We start from the raw sequence: 20,370 nt of genomic DNA on the forward strand, positions 1-20,370 counted from the left end.
ATTCCTGCAAGTTGTGTTAACAAGCTTTCCATATATGTCAACATGATTTGAGCTTGATAATAGCTTGTGTTTTGTCATCATTTTTCTCCCATATTACTAAGAGTGCAACTTCACTTGGCTTCTTCTCTTGACTACTTGTGATAGACCACAAGCCTTTCTTCATTAGGATGAGCTTGATTCTCTTAATGTTAGGTTTTGAAGTGATATAGAGAAGCATTTGAGCTGAGAAAGATAGCTCCTATTCCCTTTACAAGCTAAAACTACTTGGAAAGAGAGATCCAAGCCCTTCAAGGCAGGTTGGTGGCGATGGAGGTAGGTGAGAGATTCATGGAGAGACGGGGAGAATCAAAAATTCAAATTGTAATGACCTATTTGAATTGATTTGTGAATCTAATGAGACTAATTAGGAGTAAGATCTCCTCTGATACCATGTTAAAATATTGAGGAGCATGCTACCGTAGATCACTGACAATCATAATGGACCATAAGTAATGATGAGAACATTTGATATTACTGAAGCATAATGCAAGTACAATTGAATGTGAATGATGAGATAAAATGAGTGTGGGGATGAGTGTTTTTTATAGGCTTATACTAGGTGGAAAAGAGTGGAAATAGACCATGGTATTTCAACTACTGTGGTTTTAATCAAGCATGCACAAAGTAACCTAGTCTAAGGTTTATTGTCAGTGTGATCCTTTGTCTTGCTATTCCATACAAAGAGGCTATAAAGTGGGTGTGATTGCATATTTCTCAACATATTTGTTTGTCCCTCAAATTGATTTCCCTTCTCTTCTAGTAGTTTTGGGAAGTATTAAGCCTATGAGAGGAGACAAAAGGATGCTAATCACATAAGGAAAACCAAAACATTCATCCTTTATTATAGTAACAAACATAAACACATTAACAACACCCCTTCATTGTGTTCTATTTATGTCTCGCACTACTCAACCTAAAATCATATTTAGTAAATACAAATGGGTTAGGAATAAAATCAAACTTCTAATGTTCATTAGTTTAAAATGAATTCCTATGAAATTAAAGATTACTTGGTACCCTAAAAACAAATGAAACTTGATTAAGCACTTTTCTTGGTTCTTTTTGTTTGTCTCTCAAATTGATTTCCCTAGTCCTCTCATAGTAGCTAGGAAGTACTAGACTTATGGGAGGATACAAAAGTATGTCAATCACATAAGGACAACCAAACATTAATCCCTTATTAGTGTCAAACATAAACACATTAACAATACCCCTTCATTTTGTTGTATGTATGTCTCACTCATACAATATGCACTAGGTTTGCACCTTCACATGAGGTTTTTCGTGCTTCTTTCACACCTTGAAAGTTGATGATTTCTAGCTAATCTACAAGATTCAAATAAATATTTAGAACACTAACTTGATTATTCTTGGGTCCCCAATGTCATATTGCTCTCTCTCTCACAAAAAAATTTGAGGAACATGAAAATAAAACATAATCACCCATAATCAAGTAGATGTGAACTATTAATTAATCAATCATGCCGATGTAAAGTATCAACCTTAACATGGGGATGGATATAGGTGACATAATCACTATTAAGGGCGACATATTTTGGTCAGCGTTACATGTCATCATAGTTGCATGCACACACACACACACAGAGGATGTACTAAAGAACATGTGCACTTGCTTGCTCATCCGACCTAGATTGCATGAGCTATCATCCCATGAAATATTCTATAAATGAAGATGATTTAGACGGTGATAAATCATCATCTTGATTTTTAGAGAGAGAGAATGTACTAAAGAACATATGCACTTGTTTGCTCATTCAACCTAGATTGCATGAGCTATCATCCCATATAATATTTTGTAAATCAAGATGATTTGGATGACGATAAATCATTATCCTTTTTTTTGCAATACTCTCTCTCTCAATCTAATCATTTTAAAGTTATGTTTAAAAATCTAACTATAACTTTCATTATCATGATATTTGCTTTTATATGATTCTTATATAGAATACTTTTACTATGTTCAAAGTGGATCTCTCTCTCTTACCCTCACACACACTCTCTAAATGTATTCATTTCAAATTTATGTTTTGTAAAACTTAAATGTTGTTTACATGGTTATGAATATATGTTGTATACATAACTTATTATGCTTTACTTTATCATAATTCTAACTATCATTATGTATCATAAGTATAACTACTTTTTCATTGCCATGATATTTATTATATATGACTAAAGGGACCTGAAACGGGCCGGCACTGGCTCATGCACTAGCCGGACCTCTATCATGCGCTCAACAACCCCATGGCCTCGCGGCCAGGAGCGTGGATGATGTCAAGGTTGTGAGACAGAAGGAAGGAGTCTCACTTGTAGCTTTCTTGCTTGCACAATGGGGGAATACACACACAGCTGGAGGCTGAAAACAGTTTTCCTCTTCTTAGTTATGTAAGCCAAAAGAACTCAAGTATATAGAAATAGAAGAACCCTATATATGGATCTCAAACCAAACTCAACTAACTAAGGTGGCATACTAACTGAGCCACGAACTAGAGTAGATAAGGATAGCTGTCATCTACCTATTATTCATGGGCGGTGTACCAACCGCATCTGCAAAACTGACAAGTCGATGACATAAATGCACAACGGTCACCCTGGCATATCACGAGTGGAGCTCGATATCTCAACACTCCCCCTCGAGCTCAATCCCAATTCTTGCACACCAAGCAGGTCTCTGAACTTGCGCAGCTTCTCTGCCCCCAATGCCTTCGTGAATATGTCAGCTACCTGATCTTCTGTGCTGACATAAACTAGATCAATAAGACCTAGTAAAACCCTCTCCCGCACATAGTGATAATGTACCTCAATGTGTTTTTTTCTAGCATGATAGACTGGGTTATTTGCCAAGTGTATACTAATCATGTTGTCACAATAAATGACAACTGGCCCATCTGTAGACTGATGCATATCATAAAGTAGCTTATGCAACCAAGCTACCTCACATGCAGTTATTGCTGCACTCCTGTACTCAGCCTCTATGCTCGACAAGGCAACTGTAGGTTGTTTCTTGCTGCTCCAAGTGACTGCATCACTCCCAAAAGAGAACACATATCCACTGGTAGATTGTCTATCAGAAATACTACCAGCCCAATCAGCATCAGTGTATCCATACAACTGTATCTGAACCCCAGTCTCATAAAGTAGTCCATACTGCAATGTGGACTTCACATACCTGAGTATGCGTCTAGCCGCATCCAAATGTGGTTTCCTTGGAGCCTGCATAAACTGACTTACCAATCCAACAGCATAACTCAAATCTGGCCTGGTAATAGTCATATAAACAAACATCCTATTATGCGTCTGTACATAGTAGGGTCTTCCAGAAGCTCACCTGCATCTGCGCTCAGCTTCACATTTTTCTCCAAAGGAACTGAAATAGGCTTACAGCCTATCATCCCATATTTGGACAGCATGTCCAATCCATACTGCCTCTGTAAGAGCCATATCCCACTTTATGATCTAATCACCTCAATGCCCAAGAAATAACGCAGCTCTCCCAAATCCTTCATCTCAAACTTCTGCTTCAATAGCATTTTCACATGAAAGATATCTTCATCACTGTCACCTGTGATAATCAAATCATCAACATAAATGACAAGCAGCATAATACATTTCTCTATTTTTCTCACATAAAGTGAGAAATCTGCCTTGGAAATCTGAAAGCCAATAGTGACAAGATACTGTCCTATCTTGTCAGACCATGCTCTAGGTGCTTGCTTCAAGCCATAAAATGCTTTCTTCAACCTGCAAACAAACTCAGGATGAACAGCATGCACATAACCTGGTGGCTGCTCCATATATATCTCTTCTTGCAAATGACCATGCAAGAAGGCATTCTTTACATCCATCTGATGTAAAGACCATTCCTTTGATGCAGCTATAGCAATGACTGCTCTTACGATTGCCATCCTTGCAATCGGACTGAATGTTTCTTCATAATCAATGCTATATCTTTGTGCATACCCCTTGACTACTAATCTTGCCTTGTATCTGTTCACAGAACCATCTGCATTGTGCTTCACCTTATAAACCCACTTACAGCCAATTGCATTCTTACCTTTAGGCAAAGGTATCAATTCCCATGTAGCATTTGCTTCCAAGGCATCCATTTCTTCATCCATGGCTTTCTCCCATTTTTCTTTTCCCATGGCTTGCTCAAAAGAAGTGGGTTCTGATTCCTGTATCACTTTGACCATATATGCATAGTGAATGGCTGTAAATCCATCATATTTCAGCCTATCCACAGGATATCTAACTCTGGTAGACCTGCGCAAAGTAGGTTCACTCCCAGGCGCTCACAAAACATCCCTAGTCTTCCTTACTCCAGGTGTAACAATAGAAGGAATACCCAACTCATCATCAATGCTCTGTTCTGAGCCATTGGATTCACCATCCACATAAGAGTGACCTGCATTCACATCAAACATGGGCTGATCTACCTTCTCTTTTCCTTTTCGTGATACATGCATACCACTATCTGCATTGCTTTGAGAAGATTCTCCTAATCTCAATCTGCCTGTCCATGGTGAAGAAAGTGAACCATTGCTACAGGACGCTCCAAATCCACTAATATCATGTGACTGCTGCTGTGAATTCTATGCAGCATTGCCATTTTGTGCATCTACATTATCAATCACATTTACTGGTTTATACCAGCTACTCATCTCATCAAAAACAACATCTCTGCTCACTATAAACTTACGAGTAGAAGGGTTATAGCATCTATACCCTTTCTGCTACAGAGAGTAACCAATAAAGATGCACTTCTCAACTTTTGGATCCAACTTGGATCTCAACTCATCTCGCACGTGAACATAGGCAATGCAACCAAAAATTTTCAAATGAGAAATATCTGGTTTCCTACCAGTATACCTCTCCTCTGGAGTCATCCCATGTATTGCTGCATTGGGAGTCCTATTCATTATGTAGACTGCTGTAGCAACTGCCTCAGCCCAATAAAAATCTGGCAGGTCTTTTTCATTGAGCATGGCACAAGATACCTGTCCAATATGCATGTTTTACATTTCTGCAATTCCATTTTGTTGTGGGGTATGACTGCATGAATATTGCTGCTTTACGCCATGCTCCTGCAGGAACCTTGCAAACTCATTTGAGAGGTACTCTCCCCCTCCATCTGACCTTAGGCATTTTATTTGCAGGCATGTTTCTTTTTCAACCATAGCTTTAAGAGTTTTGAAATGCCCAAAAACTTTACTTTTCTTTTTTATAAAATACACCCAAACTTTTCTGCTATAGCCATAAATAAAAGTGACAAAATAATGACACTCTCCAAGAGATGCAACTTTAGTAGTCCACACATTAGAGTGGATTAATTCCAATGGCTTCTTACTCTCTTGAACATGTCTAGAAAATGGTTTCCTTGCCTGTTTTTCAAACTGACAGGCTTCACATACCTTATACATTTCTGCAACCTTGAATTTAGGCAATCCTGCAACAATATTTTGGGCCTGCATTGATTTAAGTCGTTGTACATTAACATGACCAATGTGTTTATGCCAGATATCAATATCTGCAACTACACCGATCCCATGTGCAAACATTGCTGCACTCAATTCAGACATGTCTGCATCCAACGTAAACATTTTGCCCTTCTTCTTTTCTTTTGCTATCAAGCGACCTTTATTTTTCATATCCTCAACAAAGCATCCATGAGGATTAAATTTGACTTGCAAGCCCTGCTCAACCATTTGACCAACATAAACCAAATTCTTGGTGATATTTGGGACATGAAATACATCGGACATGTATTTCTTTTTCCCATACTGCATTGACAAAGAAATTTTTCCAATCTGCACAATAGGATGTGCAGTATCATCACCAGTCTCCACAAATCCTGGTTTTTCCATTTTTCTTGTATCCTCCATCCATTCTGCATGACCTGTCATGTGGTTTGATGCACCTGATTGAACATACCATGCATTGTTACTTTCTTCTGCACTTGTCACAGAATTGTTCATGTGTTGCACCATAAACAAATGCTCATTTCTATCATCACCCTGTCTACTAGAAGATGCATAATTCCCTTGTTGCAATTTTCCATTCATGATGTCATTCTGCTTTTTATAGCAATCTTTAGCCATATGACCCATTTTACCACAGTAGTAGCATTCAATATTACTGTTTGCATTTTGGCCTCTTTGCCATCCACCACGACCTCTTTGGCTCCCCCTGCCTCTAGAGTTACCACATCCTCCTCCATAGGACTAGTTTTCTTGAGTTTGCTGCATATTTTGATTTCTACCACGGCCTCCAGATCGGCCTCCTCTACCTGTGCCTCTACCTCTTCCAGCATTTGAGTAGAAGACAACTTCTTTTGAAGTTCCTCCTGAAGAAGATGCACCACCATTTCTCTGCTCCTCAGAAATTAGAAGAGCAATCAACTCCTCAAAATCAGAAAATCTTTCACGGACGGAAATGGATGTTTGAAACTGTGCATAATCCTTTCCTAGAGCATTCAAGGTCACAGAAACTAAATCATCATCTTCCACTGGCGACCCAATGGAAGCAAGTGTATCTGCAATCTTCTTCACCTTCATGTGGTAGTCATTGATGCTCATATTTTCTCTTTGCACATTGTGCAACTCTTGCTTGAGCTGCATTTTCTTGGCTTGCATATTTGTGCTATACATTTTTGACAAAGTATCCCATGCCTCCTTTGGCGTACTTGCATCCTGAATATGCACAATCGTAGAGTCTGAAATACTGATAGACAACCAGTACATAACTTTTCTGGCTCTCTCATGCCATGCTTTAAATCCCTGCATTTGCTGTTGATTGGGAACATCAGGAAGAACTGGTTCTTCTTCATTTCCTGCAACGAATTCCCAATATCCTTTTCCCATAAGAAAATTCGTCATTCTAAACTTCCATGCTTGGAAGTTGTTCTTGTCAAGCTTTTCAGTGACAATCTATAAAAGAGAATCAAATGCCATTATAGAACACTGCAAAAAATTCTGTCACTGCAAAGAACACAGCTTTAGCCTCACAAGGGCAAATCTGCAGAACTGACGAAAGTGGTATTTGACTACACAGTCACTTCCTAGTGACGATTTTGCATCAACAGGCAACAAGGATGATTCTGTAGCTCCCAATGTGTCTGCGCATAGGCATACGATGCAATTTCTACAGTAACTTTTCACCGACCTGTAGAATAGTGGTCGCACAGCATAAAACTGGGCCTTTTCCTGAGTGCATGCAAAAAACTTCCGCCTCCAAAATAGGCCCCGAAATAGCCTCAAATCAAAAAAACAGGGTCACTAAGGGCAAAAGCCCTCTCGCGCAGCATATACTTGTTGAGATATCGAGCTCCACTCGTGATATGCCAGGGTGACCGTTGTGCATTTATGTCACCGACTTGTCAGTTGTTGCAGATGCGGTTGGTACACCGCCCATGAATAATAGCTAGATGACAGCTATCCGCTATCCTTATCTACTCTAGTTTGTGGCTCAGTTAGTATGCCACCTTAGTTAGTTGAGATTGGTTTGAGACCCATATATAGGGTTCTTCTATTTCTATGTACTTGAGTTCTTTTGGCTTCCACAACTAAGAAGAGGAAAACTGTTTTCAGCTACCACCTGTGTGTGTATTCCCCCATTGTGCAAGCAAGAAAGCTACAAGTGAGACTCCTTCCTTCTCTCCCATAATCTTGATATGGTATCAGAGCCTTGTTCATGGTAAGGAGCTCAAGAAAGCAAGCCAAGTTTGCGGTGTTCTGGTAAGAGGACCAATGTTGCTTTCATTTTTATATTTTGGGAGCAAGTCTCTACAGCAGGTAGCACGGCTCGAAAGTGCAAGAGTGCATTGTCTCAGGTTGAGACACCCTTTGCGGTGAAGCAAGAGGGCAGTATATGCTGCGGGTACAGGCTTTAGCCCTTAGTGACCCTGTTTTTTTTATTTGAGGCCATTTCGGGTCTTGTTTTGGAGGTGGAAGTTTTCTACACGCACTCAAGAAAAGGCCCAGTTTTATGCTGTGCAACCACTATTCTACAGGTCGATGAAAAGTTACTATAGAAATTACATCATATGCCTATGCACAAAGACATTGGGAGTTACAGAATCATCCTTGTTGCCTGTTGACGCAAAATCATCACTAGGAAGTGACTGTGTGGTCAAATACCACTTTCGTCAGTTTTGCATATTTGCCCTTGTGAGGCTGAAGCTGTGTTCTTTGCAGTGACAGAATTTTTCGCAGTGTTTTGTAATGACGTCTGATTCCCTTTCATAGATTGGCACTGAAAAGCTTGACAAGAACAACTTCCAAGCATGGAAGTTCAGAATGACGAATTTCCTTATGGAAAAATGATATTGAAAATTTGTTGCAAGAAATGAAGAAGAACCAGTTTTTCATGATGTTCCCAATCAACAGCAAATGCAGGCATTTAAAGCATGGCATGAGAGAGCCAGGAAAGTTATGTACTAGCTGTCTATCAGCATTTCAGACTCTATGATTGTGCATATTCAGGATGCAAGTACGCCAAAGGAGGCATGGGATACTTTGTCAAAAATGTATAGCACAAATACGCAAGCCAGGAAAATGCAGCTCAAGCAAGAGTTGCATAATGTGCAAAGAGAAAATATGAGCATCAATGACTATCACATGAAGGTGAAGAAGATTGCAAATGCACTTGCTTCCATTGGGTCGCCAGTGGAAGATGATGATTTAGTTTCTGTGACCTTGAATGCTCTAGGAAAGGATTATACATAGTTCCGAACATCCATTTCCGTCCGTGAAAGATTTTCTGATTTTGAGGAGTTGAATGCTCTTCTAATTTGTAAGGAGCAGAGAAATGGTGATGTATCTTCTTCAGGAGGAACTTCAAAAGAAGCTGTCTTCTACTCAAATGCTGGAAGAGGTAGAGGCACAGGTAGAGGAGACCGATCTGGAGGCCGTGGTAGAAATCAAAATATGCAGCAAACTCAAGAAAACCAGTCCTATGGAGGAGGATGTGGTAACTCTAGAGGCAGGGGGAGCCAAAGAGGTCATAGTGGATGGCAAAGAGACCAAAATGCAAACAGCAATGTTGAATGCTACTACTGTGGTAAAATGGATCATATGGCTAAAGACTGCTATAAAAAGCAGAATGACATCATGAATGGAAAATTGCAACAAGGGAATTATGCATCTTCTAGTAGACAGGGTGATGACAAAAATGAGCATTTGTTTATGGTGCAGCACATGAACAATTCTGTGACAAGTGTAGAAGAAAGCAACGATGTATGGTATATTGACTCAGGTGCATCAAACCACATGACAGGTCATGCAGAATGGATGGAGGATGCAAGGAAAATGGAAAAACCAGGATTTGTGGAGACTGGTGATGATATTGCACATCCTATTGTGCAGATTGGAAAAATTCATTTGTCTATGCAGGATGGGAAAAAGAAATACATGTCCGATGTATTTCATGTCCCGAATATCACCAAGAATCTGGTTTCTGTTGGTCAAATGGTTGAGCAGGGCTTACATGTCAGATTTAATCCTCATGGATGCTTTGTTGAAGATATGAAAAATAAAGGTCACTTGATTGCAAAAGGAAAGAAGAAGGGTAGAATGTTTACGTTGGATGCAGAAATGCCTGAATTGAGTGCAGCAATGTTTGCACATGGGATCGGTGTAGTTGCAGATATTGATATCTGGCATAAACGCATTGGTGATGTTAATGTACAGCGACTTAAATCAATGCAGGCCCAAAATATTGTTGCAGGATTGCCTAAATTCAAGGTTGCAGAAATGCATAAGGTATGTGAAGCTTATCAGTTTGGAAAATAGGCAAGGAAACCATTTCCTAGACATGTTCAAGAGAGTAAGAAGCCATTGGAATTAATCCACTCTAATGTGTGGACTACTAAAGCTGCATCTCTTGGAGGCTATCATTATTTTGTCACTTTTATTGATGATTATAGCAGAAAAGTTTGGATGTATTTTATGAAAAAAAAAGTAAAGTTTTTGGGCATTTCAAAACTCTTAAAGCTATGGTTGAAAAAAAAACAGGCCTGCAAATAAAATGCCTAAGGTAAGACGGAGGGGGAGAGTACCTCTCAAATGAGTTTGCAAGGTTCCTGCAGGAGCATAGCATAAAGCAGCAATATTCATGCAGTCATACCCCACAACAAAATGGAATTGCAGAAAGGAAAAATAGGCATATTGGAGAGGTATCTCGTGCCATGCTCAACGAAAAGGACTTGCCACTGGGCTGAAGCAGTTGCTACAGCAGTCTACATAATGAATAGAACTCCCACTACAGCAATACATGGGATGACTCCAGAGGAGATGTATATTGATAGAAAACCAGATATTTCTCATTTGAAGATTTTTTGTTGCATTGCCTATGTTCATGTGCCAGATGAGTTGAGATCCAAGTTGGATCTAAAAGCTGAGAAGTGCATCTTTATTGGTTACTCTCTACAGTAGAAAACGTATAGATGCTATAACCCTTCTACTCGTAAGTTTACAGTGAGCAGAGATGTTGTTTTTGATGAGATGAGTGGTTGGTATAAACCAATAAATGTGATTGATGATGTAGATGCACAAAATGGTAATGCTGCATAGAATTCACAGCAGCAGTCACAAAATATTAGTGGACCTGGAGCGTCCTCTAGCAGTGGTTCACATTCTTTGCCATGGACACGCAGATTGAGATCAGGAGAATCTTCTCAAAGCAATGCAGATAGTGGAATTCAGATATCACGAAAAGGAAAAGAGAAGGTAGATCAGCCCATGTTTGATGTGAATGCAGGACACTCTTATGTGGATGGTGAATCCAGTGGCTCAGAACAGAGCATTGATGATGAGTTGGGTATTCCTTCTATTGTTACACCTGGAGTAAGGAAGACCAGGGATGTTTTGAGAGCACCTGGGAGTGAACCTACTTTGCGTAGGTCTACCAGAGCTAGGTATCCTGTGGATAGGCTGAAATATGATGGATTTAGCGCCATTCACTATGCATATATGGTCAAAGTGATACAGGAACTAGAACCCACTTCTTTTGAGCAAGCCATGGAAAAAAAAAATGGGAAAAAGCCATGGATGAAGAAATGGATGCCTTGGAAGCAAATGCTACATGGGTATTGGTACCTTTGCCTAAAGGTAAGAATGCAATTGGCTGTAAGTAGGTTTATAAGGTGAAGCACAATGCAGATGGTTTTGTGAACAAATAGAATGTAAGATTAGTAGTCAAGGGGTATGCACAAACATATGGCATTGATTATGAAGAAACATTAAGTCCGGTTGCAAGGATGGCAACCGTAAGAGCAGTTATTGTTATGGTTGCATCAAAGGAATGGTCTTTACATCAGATGGATGTAAAGAATGCCTTCTTACATGGTGATTTGCAAGAAGATGTATATATGGAGCAGCCACCAGGTTATGTGCATGTTGTTCATCCTGAGTTTTTTTGCAGGTTGAAGAAAGCATTGTATGGCTTGAAGCAAGCACCTAGTGCATGGTCTGACAAGATAGGACAGTATCTTGTCACTATTGGCTTTCAGATTTTCAAGGCAGATTTCTCACTTTATGTGAGAAAAATAGAGAAAGGTATTATGCTGCTTGTCATTTATGTTGATGATTTGATTATCACAGGTGATAGTAATAAGATATCCTTCATGTAAAAATGCTATTGAAGCAGAAGTTTGAGATGAAGGATTTGGAAGAGCTGCGTTATTTCTTGGGCATTGAGGTGATTAGATCACCAAGTGGGATATGGCTCTTACAGAGGCAGTATGGATTGGACATGCTGTCCAAATATGGGATGACAGGCTGTAAGCCTATTTCAGTTCCTTTGGAGCAGAATGTGAAGCTGAGCACAGATGCAGGTGAGCTTCTGGAGGACTCTACTATGTACAGACGCATAGTAGAAAGTTTGATTTATATGACTATTACCATGCCAGATTTGAGCTATGTTGTTGGATTGGTAAGTCAGTTTATACAGGCTCCAAGGAAACCACATTTGGATGCGGCTAGACATATACTTAGGTATGTGAAGTCCACATTGTAGTATGGACTATTTTATGAGATTGGGACTCAGATACAGTTGCATGGATACAGTGATGCTGATTGGGCTGGTAGTATTTCTGATAGACGATCTACCAGTGGATATGTGTTCTCTTTTGGGAGTGCTGCAGTCACTTGGAGCAGCAAGAAACAGCCTATAGTTGCCTTGTCAAGCACAGAGGCAGAGTACAGGGGTGCAGTAATGGCTGCATGTGAGGTAGCTTGGTTGCATAAGCTACTTTATGATATGCATCAGTCTTCTATAGATGGGCCAGTTGTCATTTATTGTCACAACATGAGTAGTATACACTTGGCAAATAACCCAGTCTATCATGCTAGAACAAAGCACATTGAGGTGCATTATCACTATGTGTGGGAGAGGGTTTTACTAGGTCTTATCGATCTAGTTTATGTGAGCACAGAGGATTAGGTAGCTGACATATTTACGAAGGCATTGGGCGCAGAGAAGCTGCGCAAGTTCAGAGACCTGCTTTGTGTGCAGGAATTGGGATTGAGCTCGAGGGGGGGTGTTGAGATATCGAGCTCCACTCGTGAAATGGCAGGGTGACCATTGTGCATTTATGTCACCGACTTGTCAGTTTGCAGATGCGGTTGGTACACCGCCCATGAATAATAGCTAGATGACCGCTATCCTTATCTACTCTAGTTCATGGCTCAATTAGTATGTCACCTTAGTTAGTTGAGTTTGGTTTGAGACCCATATATAGGGTTCTTCTATTTCTATGTACTTGAGTTCTTTTGGCTTCCACAACTAAGAAGAGGAAAACTATTTTCAGCCTCCACCTGTGTGTATATTCTCCCATTTTGCAAGCAAGAAAGCTACAAGTGAGACTCCTTTCTTCTCTCCCATAATCTTCACAATACTACCCTCTTGCTTCACCGCGAAGGGCGTCTCAACCTAAGACAATGCACTCTTGCACTTTCCGGCTGTGCTACTCTGCAGAGACTTGCTCCCAAAACAGAACAATGAAAGCAACAATGGTCCTCTTACCAGAACACCGCGAACTTGGCTTGCTTTCTTGAGCTCCTTACCATGAACAAGGCTCTGATACCATGTCAAGATTGTGAGAGAGAAGAAAGGAGTCTCACTTGTAGCTTTCTTGCTTGCACAATGGGGGAATACACACATAGGTGGAGGCTGAAAACTGTTTTCCTCTTCTTAGTTGTGTAAGCCAAAAGAACTCAAGTACATGGAAATAGAAGAACCCTATATATGGGTCTCAAACCAAACTCAACTAACTAAGGTGGCATACTAACTGAGCCACGAACTAGAGTAGATAAGGATAGCTGTCATCTAGCTATTATTCATGGGCGGTGTACCAACTGCATCTTCAACTAACAAGTCAGTGACATAAATGCACAACGGTCACCCTAGCATATCACGAGTGGAGCTCGATATCTCAACAGACGACACATACATCATCTTCCTAAACATCTTACATTTGTATCACGTCTTGTAGTCCAACTCTAACCCAATTAACACTCCTCAGAGGGAGTCCCTAGCACATTGCCAAATAGCACGAAGTACAAACATAGGAGGCCCTCCCATGGCTGACTGCCGCTACCTCACTGCAACTCTCCTACACCTTGGGGATTGGCCCCTCGATGCGTCGCTAAACATATATAACATACGAACACAGACTTCTCTCTTTTATGATTCGTGTATTTCCAGGAGATATACCATGCTTCCTCACTTTACTTTTCCCTTAGACCCAACGCCTAGCCTACAGCTTGGACAACCGTACTCACTCAACGTTGGTCATGTTCCTCTAGAAAGCAATTGCCATGCATCCAGGAGATATTGTCTGATACATTTTATTAGTTTATGCTTCATGCAAATTGTAAATGTCCACGTGCTTAAACAATTAAGAAAATCAGTATTTGTGTACATGTGAAAAACATTTCTTTCAATGATTTTGACTATTGCTCGTATGCAGCGTTGCATGAACCTAGCACCAAGAAACCCTCGTGCTACTAGATCCTTAATTTTTAATTATCGACTAATCTAAATGGTATACATAAAAACCAACAAGCTTTTCATCATTTCATTCAGCATTTACACACCTTTTATACACTCTACCCCCTCACCCATTTAGGTTGTGCATGGTGCATAGGTTTAGGGTTCATTTTCCACATTTTCATTACATAAAAAGCCATAAAAACTCACTAAAACATAAAGGTAGGCCTGAACTGACGCTAAACCTCATACTTCAAACTCCCCATACATCCACAAACATGGTTCTTATTTTTCCTTAATTTTCGACACTCAAAATTTATTTTTCCCTTTTTTTTTATTTTCTCTATTTTTCTTGTATTTTTTACAATATTAAATAACTAAAAATATAAAATGAGTTGTGGGATGTGGCCCTTAGGTTCATTTGCAGCAAAAACACAAATTTAGTTGGTGTGTCCTACTATATTTTCCATTTATATCTCAAAAACACCCAATTTTTCCATATTTTGCATGTTTTATGGGCTTTGCCCTATTAATTTCATCCACAACACTTATGATTTTCTGATTTTCTGATTTCAAACAGTTGGAAGATATTGCAAACAACATTATAATGCATAATCATCCCATGGGAATAAATATTCATGAAGCAACTTGCATAAAACATCAATTTCCTTTGTAAAAATGAGATTACCGTTCTTTGCGGGTTGCGGGTTTTTATTTGCCATATCTCGGGACTGATTTCCAGCCACCATTAATGCTCGTGATAGTCCACAATCAGCAATCTTCCTTCCTCTTGAACCACGGAGCAATCCGGTCTTCATTGGACAAGCCTCCATCATCCATTCTTCTTCTTCTTCTTCACCACATGAATCTGCCTTTAGGGGAGAGAGAGGGAGGAGAGAGAAATACTGAAATCAGAATTCTTCACAGAGACCACCATTTCTCGGGCAAGAGGCGATGATATGATTGGCATCCAGGAGGGAAGCAAGGGCAATGATCAGTGATGTGGGTTGTTTGCAGGCTGGAGGTTGCCTCCTCCCATCCATGGCGTGAATTTCGGCGCCCTCTATTGCCACCTTCTTCTCCTCTCTCTCCACGATTTTTTTGTGTGCCTTTTGGTTGGGGGGTTAAAATGTCCCCAAAGGGCACCCCCCCTTTGGTCCATGTTGTGGCCACCCTTTCAAATCTTGACCATTTCTTGGCCCCTTCCCCGTCTGGACTCCGAATTGAGCTCTGAAAAATCCTGGGCATCCGGCTTGGCATCCCGCATTGGCCAGTAACTCTTGTCAACCCACACGATAGTCTAAAAAATTATGAAAAATCAACAAGTGTCACTCGGGTGCCTTTAAAGCACTTTGGCGCTTAAAATTGTCCTAGATCGAGCCGCCGCCTTCGACGTTGAATATTTTTCTCTTGATAATCGCAATTTTTAGCTATTTTTAAGCACTTCTCAGCACCAAAATTCCGCTCTCATTGGTGACCACGGGATAGGGTGACTCAGCCCGTCGAATCCCACAATGGATCTGCACATGAACAACCAAAGAAAGCATCAAGCTGATACAAAATAGATAGATACTAAACACAGCACAACGCTCTCCCTGCCCCCTGACAAAACCAAGGCATGACAACTACAAGGAGTAGGCCTAGAATAATCTAATAGAGGATCCGAAGCTAATCACTGACCCACTGCTCCAACACGGCCAAACTAAAAAGAACTATCAAAGAGGTCGCCCTAAGTGGTGGTCTGAACTACCTACCTAACTAAGGACAACACAACCAGGAACCCCTACTAGGCGAGGACTCCTATAGCCTAATCAAGAGGTATTTTCTTTCAGCACATTTCTTCTTTTAGGGTTTTATGTTTTATTCATATACTCGGGCATGTAAAAAGGAGGGAGCTGAGCGTAGTGACCCAAGGAGAACAGGGCATCGGCCTCAGGTCCTGTCTCAATACCCAAGAACCTACCCAGCCCTCGCAAGGCGATACTTAATCCTTTTCTAATGCTCACTTTTATTTTCGCTCCAACCTTCCTTAATTTCTTCTTTTTTCAGCAAGATGCCACCCCTAGGAAGACAAGGCATCAGCCCCGGGTCTAACTCATCCCTAGGAACCTACCAAGCCTTCGCAAGGCGATGATCAACTGCTTATACATTTTCTTTTCTTTTCTTTTCTACTGTTCTTTGCTAGGGGGTAGAACCCCCTTTTTACACACCTTTGTATTTATTTATCTTGTCAGATATTCAGGGTTTTATTTCCCTTTATCATCATTATTTTTCTTCTGATAGGCTTCTCTAACGGCCTCGCAACTAACAAGAACTCCTAGAACGGCTGCCTAGCAGGCTAGCAGAATAGGGTCACTAGGACTTCCGTCTAAAACAGGTCTTTCAATGCTTAACAATGTCTTTACATGAGGCAACAACTACTCAGACCTCTCTAAAACATACTGAACCTAATCCTGGGACTTCATGCCTTGGATGCCGGTCCCCAATAAGAAACGAAAAACCCCTTAACAAGTACTCAACCACATATATCATAACAACCACAGTACTCATAAAGGAAAGATATCACCTGGATAGGGCCACAAGAAGCGTCGATGCCGCGACAAAGGCTCACTCCAGCTCCACGGAATCTGTCAAGCACAGGACTCAAACAGGAAACCATTAACCGCACCTGCACTAAACAGACAATTGGCCCTCTTGGCCTAATGAAATAAAACACTTCACTACCAAACTGAATCGGCCCTCTTGGCCTAACGAGATCAAACAGAATAGCACCTACACATCCTTCCCTGGAATAGCACCGATATACAATAATAGGCTCCCTCCCAAGGAGGAAAAATAGGCTCGTAGCCCTAAACTAAATGCATGAGGTTATGACCCATCCCTCCTGCATAAATAGCAAGAGGCGTACGCATGATATGTTGTCTAATCAACCTATGGGTCCCGGATAATAATGGTAGATTGGTCTCAGCTACTCTTTGCATCACCCATATCAACCATCGTCTGCCATATATTGCATGTTCTGATAACATTCCCCATAAGCGACCGGGTCCTGTTTCATCATTGATAACAATATCCAGACTAGGACCGCAATTAAAGAAGAGATCTTCTTCATAAGCAAGATTGGCTAATGAATCCGCAAACTGATTCCAGTAACGTGGGATCAGCTAAAAAGACACTCTCTCAAACTCTTCTAGTAGGGTTGTCACAGTCCGATGATACATACAAAGAATGGGATTCCTCACTATGTATGTCCCATCTAGCTGATTCAGGATCAACTGGGAATCCCCTTTTACTAACAACCGACGAATACCACCTTGCTTGGCAATATGCAGTCCCATAATCAAGGCTTTATACTCCGCCATATTGTTAGTGAATCCTACCCCGAGATAAGCAGCTAACTTCATCATAACTCTACGTCAGGGATCTCAGATTACTACTCCAACACTCCCTTTTTTATTAGGTCCCCTGGACGCTCCGTCAAAATATAATGTATACGTCCACAATGGGTTTACACAGCCGGCCATCACGAACTCCTCTATTCGTAATTATGGTAATCAAAGTTTAGCATATTGAGAGGATGAACTGACGGCTCCATCCCACCTTCTTCATTGAACACAACAGGGATACTCGTCAACAGTCGTAAACAGTGATGGCAGAAGACCTTGATCTCTCACACAAAGGTTCTGTCTTCTTGCTCAATCACTTTATATCCTTTGCTCCACCAGATGAGTTTCCCCTGATGGTATCTTTGCTCTAGATATGGGTGCTCCAAATAAGAGATTAACCGACCCATCAACCAGCTTTTAAGCTCTTCCGTAGGTCTCAGATCATTCCTAGCATGGACCTGCAATGCATTTTCTTTGTATTAGCATACTTAGAAGTAATAAGGTTTAATTTTATTAAGATTAACCTTATTCTTAAACTCTACTCCCTGTAAATCAGCTGATAGGGCTGTAGACCTATTCTTCCCTAACCTGACAATCTTATAGGGCCCATCCCATTTAGGCTCCAATTTTCCTGGGAAAAGCTCCCTACGCGCACCATAATACAAAACTAGTTGCCCCTTCTTAAAGGTATACTTCTTCACTTTTAGGTCATGCAACTATTTCATGTGACGTTTAGCCACCTCTTGGTGTAATAGGCTTTGCAGCTTAATTTCATCTAGGTGCGCTAAGGTCGTAAAATGTTCTAATAGGGCGTCCTCATTACCCAAAGAATTGTTTATTGTGAATCTTATAGTCGGAACTCAATTTCTAAGGGTAAAACACACTCTTCACCATAAACTAGTTTGAACGGCATGTGGCCAGTGGCTCGCTTGAACGTGGTATTATATGCCCATACTGCCACATATAGCTTCTTATCCCAGTCGTGTTTCTTTTCAGATACGACTTTCGATAGGATACCCACAAGCTGCTTGTTGGTACTTTCAACCTGCCCATTTGTCTGCGGATTATAAGGAATCGTTTTGTTGTGCTTGATCTGCCAAGCCTCAGTCAAGCTTTTGATCACCTTATTCAGGAAATGGGTTCCACGGTCCGACACTAATTCTTTCGATGGACCAAAACGGCATATTATCTGCTCTAAAAGGAAACTAGCAGTTTCTTTAGCATCATCTTTCCTTGTTGCACGTGCTTTTGACCACTTTGTGAAGTAGTCAGTTACTACAATAATATCCCTCTTTTGTGCAGTCGACGACGGAGTAGTAGGACCCACAAAGTCTATTCCCCACTTCTCAAATGGAAGTATCACCATAATAGGGGTGAGTGGTCTTTTCCTATTCTCTCGACTATTATATCGTTGACAAATATCGCATCTCTTAACATACGCAAACGCATCCTGGAAGATGGCAGGCCACGAGTAACCTGCTCTTAAAGCCTTTTGTGTTGTAAGCCGTCCAGCAAAATGGCCTCCGCAAGCAGAATCATGGCACTCTTCCAAAATGAATGGCACCTCGTCAGGCATCACACATCGGCAATAGATGTCATCAATCCCTTGCCGATATAGTGTACCTGCGATCAAGGCAAACTTTAATGCCTACTGCTTAATTTTTCTTCTTTCAGCTTTAGATAGTTCGGATCTAGCCTCTCCTGTCGATAAATAATGCGTTATTGTAACATACCAGGAGGAAATAGACTCTGTATCTATCTTAAATAACGACTCCATGTCACTACCTTCAGCCACAGATTCTTTCGGCTCCCCAAAGTCCACAAGACATTCCACAATGCCTTGTAACCTTGGTGGCTTACTCCTAATTTCATAATCAAACTCCTGCAAAGTGATTAACCACTTCGTTAGACGATCAGGCGGCTGCAACTTATTCATCAATAATTGAAGCCCCTCCGCCTTCGTATAAAGCACAACTTTCTCATAGAGAATATAATGCCTAAATTTATTGGTCCCGAAGACCATCGCGAGACACAACTTCTCCATGTAGGTATAATTGATCTCTGAGATGCCCAATTTTTGACTAGCAAAGGCTATCGGATGATACCACTTTTCCTCCCAAATTTGGGCTAGACAGCAGCTGATACTATGCATGGTGGCTGCTAAAAATATATAGAACACCTCACCTCTTTTAGGTGCTTTTAAAACGAGAGCTTTTTACTAGCTCCTGCTTCACATCCTCGAAAGCTATCTTACAAGGGTCACTCCATACAAATAAACAGCTAAAGGACAATAGATTTATAAGCGACAACGTTCTTTCTGCCAAGGCATTTATGAATCTACGCTAATAACCAACCAAAGACAGAAAGCTATGAACTTCTTTCGGAGTGCGTGGTGGACCCATGGCAACTATGACTTTGACCTTCTTGGGATCTGTCACAATCCCTACCGAACTGACCACATGGCCCAACAAGAGCCCATAAGGTACACCAAAAACACACTTTCGTGGGTTTAGAGCAATGCAAAATTGCCTACACCGCTCAAAGCATTTTCTTAAAATAATCAAATGCCTTTCTCTCACGGTGGCGGCCCCTAAGTCATCAATAAACACCTTCAATTCTTCAGATGATATGTCACCGAATGTCTTATCTGCTGTTCGTTGCCACGAACCAGGCGCATTGCATAAACCAAAGGCCATCACATGGTACGTAAAAGTACCAAAGACAGTAATAAAAGTTGTTTTCAACTTGTCCTCTTCTGCAATTGCCATATGGTTATATCCTGCAAAGCAATCCATAAACGAATATATCTCCCTACCCGCAAATTGATCCAAAATCTGGTCAATAAATGGCAACGAGTAGTAGTCCTTAACCGTCTGCTTATTCAGCTCTCTAAAATCCACACATAATCGGATTTGATTATTTTTCTTCTTTCTAATCA

This window comes from Lygodium microphyllum, chromosome 5 (genome assembly GCF_053477565.2).
Source record: "Lygodium microphyllum isolate KBCC chromosome 5, Lygodium_microphyllum_v1.1.10, whole genome shotgun sequence".
In the NCBI taxonomy this organism is placed as follows: domain Eukaryota; kingdom Viridiplantae; phylum Streptophyta; class Polypodiopsida; order Schizaeales; family Lygodiaceae; genus Lygodium; species Lygodium microphyllum.